The following is a 5,691-nucleotide window of genomic DNA, read 5'->3' as shown; positions in this document are numbered from 1 at the left end:
TGTTTTGCAGGACACAACTGCCCAAAGAGGGACTGTCCCTCGCAACGTGGGACAGGTGGTAACTCTATGACCTTTCTGCTGGATAAACTGTATATAACGTTTATGTTATTATCTAGCATTCACTATGCATTTTATTTGTATTTTTTTAAATACCTGTACCGTACTGTACGTGTCTACTGGGGGGAGCTTTTCGCTCTGGGCTTCCGCTGAAAAACAGCTGATCAATCGGACTAACCCGGTCAACAAACGTCAAATAATTAAAAATTCTATATAGTTTTAAAAGTTGGAAGGAACAGAAGATTCTAACAGAATCTGAATATTTTACAGCAACAGTATGACAGTTTACTCGTCAGTATTTGTGATTGTTTACTGCGATTCGGCACTAATCAAAACCGATTGATTGCAGACGTGGTCCAGCCTAGGTCGCACTGAGACAACAGTAATCACAGAATACATATAGGAAAATAAGGGAACATACAATAAAATCCTAAGTAGTTACATAAGCAACAGACATACTATGTTGAAAGTGTTTTCAAGAAGAGTTAAGTGAAGTATATTTACAGACCTGTTACCTGGCGGTGGGTAAAGAACACATTTATTTAGTGTGGAAAGATGTGAACAAAGGAATTTGCATCGATTTTACAGTTAACGAGGTTTGAGCATGGTGACTATGTGTGAAAGGGATAGTTACATTTCCTCCGTTGTCGCTGGTAAATACTTTTGTACAGACATAATTTGACGCATTTTCGCAATTATGATGCACTTACTTTAATTTTCGCAATTAGGATGCACTTACTTTAATTTTTAAACAGTTTTAGCTCCTTTGGGCGGGGATAAGTGACCCTGACAGGATAGTACACTATCTCAGAGTGCTGCTTTGTTTTACAGTCTTGAAGTCGTAATAGTGCACCTTAAGGGGTATGCTTTTATTCATTAAATATTATTACCAATTACAGAATAAACACTATTAACATTTCAAATTAAGATAAAAACAACTGCTCCAGGTGAGGCTCGAACTCACAACCTCGGCATTTCTTAGCCTTAGTACTGCTGTATAAGTACCGCGCGCTAACCGATTGCGCCACTGGAGCTCATATTAAAATATGTGCCGAGGCTTTTAAGAACTATGTCTTCGCGTATTATGACTCTACGTGACGTATTTAAGTCTTAAAGTACTTCCTATACATTTAACGTCCATCAAATAAAGATCTTTTCTTTGACTGCAGATATTCAGCAACCCAACCGAAACAAGTAACTTAAAGTACTATGCCGGTTAATAAAAATAAAGAATAGTACTGTACTGCTAAGGCGAATGGGTTTCATAAATTACGTTTACAACCCGGCCTAAATTAATTAAATAAAAAAGAAATGTAAAGTAACATGAATGAGGGTATTCCGCGTATACTTCAACGGTCGCTAAACTTTACAAGAGCGAATATCACACGCATTTAATTTCTGGAAGGTGCACCAACTATGACCATCACCAGTCAGCAGCGCGGAAGTGTTCCGTGCTTAGGGACCATGCTTAATAACCGTTGAAAATCGCACTGTACTTCTAAATTGCTACAACAGGATGAATCTTAGTGCAGTTGATGTTTCTGTTCAGTACATTTTATTAACTGTTAACATAACAACTCCATAATTTGCTCTGTGTGGGATATTAGTGGCCATGCTAATTCAATTATTTGTTAACAACGTGCTTTATGATTACGTTACTAACAAGTTAGCGCAGCGTAAGTATTCAAAAGCTGCAAAGGCGATAAAATCTGGATGACGCGTAAGTTCAAATACAGAGAGACGTGGTTACGCAAACTCCATCGCTCTAGTCTATTTATTTATTTATTGACAATGACATTTATGATCCACTGTGGCGACCCCTAACGGGAGCAGCTGAACGAAGAAGAAAGAATTGACATTTGTTAACCGGGTTAGTCCAACTGGGCTTGTGGCCCATTTTCAGTGGAGACCCGTGGAGTAAAGCCCCACTAAAACAGAAAAATACAGTTTACAAGATAACATGTAAAAAAAAAAAAAAGTTATATACTATTATATTACTACTATATATTATACATATAGACTCTGTTGTCTAATGTCACCTGAAACTGTTGCTGCTACTGAAAATATTAAAAGTAAAAAGCTTTTTGTTATTGCTGAGCATTATACCTTGTGTGCTGTCAGAACATTACTGGATCCAAAAAAATGGAAGCATAACATGCTCTTTGAAAGTGGAACAGTGACCAGCTTTGTTAAAGGGTCTTAACCCACTGATCGGGGCCAGCGTGACTGATAAGCAGAAAGCCGGTGAATATTACATGCAAATATGTCATGATTAGCAGAGCATACAGATTTGCTGGTGACGTCGTGCATACATTGCTTCGTGATTACCGCGTACGAGGTGTGCCCCAAAATAAACATGCTAGAGATGTACAAAAATGTAACTGTATAATAAAACATGGCCTTTGCAAAACTCAGACTTTTCCTGTTTACTTTTGACAAAAACAGTTCCAACATCAAAACAAGGGCAAAGAATACAAAGTTATTTATACAGAAACCAATGGAATAACAGATGCGTTTAATCTTTGCAAGGAACTTTACCACACTATGCAGCTGTATAGAAACCGCTTCGTGATAGCATTAGACTATCATAATTCAATTGTATGGTCAGACCGACTTGATTATAATTTACTTTTCATTACTAGTAACATTAGACTTAACAAATTATTAAGTTGGCTACAGCGGATGGACTGTACAGTTTTCTTGCGTTAGTTTTCTAGCTAGAGTTCTGACAGAACTAAAAGGATGTTGGATAAATCCTGATCTCTGACGTTGTAAACTTTTATATATCCTGTTTTTGTGGCATTATTAAGCTTTATCAACGTCAGTTTTACTACATATTATGTTGTTGTACACTTGTCTACAAGACATAAATCAATGATTAATGTCAAACTGCAGTATGTTCCTTGCTTGTAGCACAGTCCCACCACAACTTAGTATAATTTTCTGTTGCGGGATACGATCTGGTGTGTTTAGGATGAGAACAGACTTTTATTGTTGCTGTCCCCTGGTATTCTTTTTTTTCAAATAACTTTTTATTGATGTTTTACAGATACCAAAACCATTACAATAATTCCCATGAGTAGGTAAAATATTGTATACAATGGCAGGAATGGAAACAAAAATGAAACTACATATACATATTATATAAACTAAATGATATACTATACAAAATTTACAAAAGTGCTACCATGTAATTAGAATAAGATAAGAGAGAAGAAACGATTCTTTGAAAAACATGAGTGGACCTCCATTTAACCCAGCATAGCTCTCAACCTTCCATCTCCAAAATGAGGAACACTAGCCCTCATAATGTGGAACAAATGCGCAAAATGTGGAACACATACTAATGGCTTGCTAACAATTTTAACTAGGAAGGCCATAGGATGGTTAAAATATGCTGGTTTTACTTATAAAGAAGATCTTTTAATGAATTAATATGATTCATTTCTATTTACCATGGATTTCACTTTAAAAAGTTCCTAACACTGAATGTGTGATAGAGTCTTTCAATGTGGAACTTCGAGGAACTTTGAGGAACATGAACTTTTTAAGACCCCAAATGAGGTACGCTCCTCGTAATGAGGTACACTTGAGAGGTATGTAACCCAGGGAAATTAAACTACAAAATATCTCAGAATCTGGCCTTTCCATTTAGTTAATCACTTAAAATTTGGTCAAGTAGGAGTTTCCAGAATTCTTGGTAGTAAGCTCTTTTCTTGAGCCCATTTATGATAAGCTTTTGTGCGGAAATGTATTCAAATGCCTTCTCTTTGAACCCCTTTCATCAAAGTTTAGTCCAATCTAACCAGTTTTTAGTGATGTATAGTATGACAAGAGAACAGAGTGTAATTAATACATGTTGTTTTAGTTTAGATAACTTGAGGTTGGGTATGTGTAGCATGGCTGTTTCCCAGGAGAGAGTAGATTTGTGATATCCCATTTTTTTCTAGGCATACTTTTAAAGAACACCATAGTTTGTGGGTATGTTTGTTTGTCTTTTCCCAGTTAGGGGTTGCCACAGCAGAACTCTGCTAATGACTGGCAGTAGATTTTTTTTTATGGTGCCGAGTTGCCAGCCCGATGCCCAACCTTCAGCGAAAGCACGCCCATTCACACATGTCTTTCAGAGGCCACTCGACCGCAGGGAGGACATGCAGACTCCACACAGAAGGCACTCCAGCCAAGAATTGAACTGGAGAACCTCTTGCTGTGAGGCAACAACGCTGTCAGTGTACCACCGTGGCACAGTTTGTGGGTATGTTTACAGAACCATAATACATGTAAGAGGTATGTTTATAGAACCATAATACATGTAAGAGGTCAGCCTTTGGAAAAGAACAGCACGTGCAAGATGGAGAAATTTTGGGGTCAAATATGTTGAGAACAGAAGGTGTAAAATAGGAGTTATTATTGATCATTAATTGTGTATAAATGAGTTTCTTAAAGGGGGATAATTCTATGGTGTTTCTGATTGCAGTTAACTTTTGTTCCTCTGTGAGTGTGGTATCCTGTTTATCCCAGTATTTGGAAAGAAGGTATACCGAGTTATGTTTTATAGAGTTGATGAGGTTGTAGGATCTGGAGAGCATTTTCTCTGAACTCGAGAGATTAGTTATAATTTCACACAATCTGTTAAATTCTTAGCAGTTGGAGGGTAGATTGCCGAATTGTGATGATATTAATTCTCTGAGTTGTCGAAGGATAACCGTGTATTTGTTATTAACTTTGAGAATTAGACGTAGATCAGGGAGACGTTTTTTCTTAAATTTGAAAAGATCCCAAACCAAATTATCCTTGATGAGGGGGAAGTCAGTGAGATTGACAGGTTTGTTGTTGATTCTAATGTTTGGATTTAGATGGAGAGGTTGGAGGAGAGGAAAGGTTTTATCCAGATTAATGGGTCTTATCAGATTTTGGAATAATCTTATCTTGTGTTTCAGAGTGTTGCTTATTTTAGAAGTACTAATAGCCGCAGGGGAAAGAAAAGGGAGAGCTTTTGGATTAATGTTGTTGATGACTACGTGTTGGTGCCAGATTTTTATCCAGGAGGGGGCGGGTGTTATGATCATCCCGGTTAAAATTTGATATAGTCACAATTCTATTAGCACATATAATCGTGTAATACAGTTGGAGATCTGGTAGACTGAGGCCTCCTTTTACCTTGGGGTAAGCTAATTTTGAGTAGGATATCCTGACTGATTTAGGAAACCAGATAAATCTGGCTAATTCTTTGTGTTCCCTGGTATTCTTACTTTGTGGGTCAGTTTGTGTGTAGTCTGAAGCAAGTATGTACTAAAATGGACCAGTGGAAGATGAATAGAGAGAACCTTTATCTCAGTTATGATACAAGCACTTGGGAGAGTGTTTTGATTACCTTGCTGACGCTTCTCATCCTTGCATTGAGTGGTTGATGAGTCAGAGGGTCATGGTGATATTTACTAGCAGTGCATTTTTGAAAAGCCAGGGGAATTTTAGGGATAAACTACTCGTGGGCTTGTCAAGAGTCTTAAAATGTTTCCTAGTCATAGAATATTTTACTTTTAGGGCTTGTTTTACATTTTGCTCTGGCAGACTGGCACTATTATTTCTTTTCTGTAGAATCAGTTTGCTGCTCTTGCTTACCAACTTGGATAA

General features: G+C 37.3%; 1 non-coding gene across 1 annotated transcript; it reads right to left on the bottom strand.

Moving 5' to 3' along the window:
* Positions 1–996: 996 nt before the first annotated feature.
* On the bottom strand, positions 997–1,091 carry TRNAI-UAU. Its single transcript has 2 exons — positions 1,054–1,091; positions 997–1,032 (listed from the first exon to the last, which is right to left on the bottom strand). It is a non-coding gene; the product is annotated as a tRNA-Ile (tRNA).
* Between the last annotated feature and the right edge of the window lie 4,600 nt (positions 1,092–5,691).

The sequence above is a fragment of the Protopterus annectens genome, chromosome 6.part0, assembly GCF_019279795.1.
Source record: "Protopterus annectens isolate FY-2018-M chromosome 6.part0, PAN1.0, whole genome shotgun sequence".
Lineage (NCBI taxonomy): Eukaryota > Metazoa > Chordata > Ceratodontiformes > Protopteridae > Protopterus > Protopterus annectens.
This window is presented reverse-complemented; position numbering and strand designations above follow the sequence as displayed.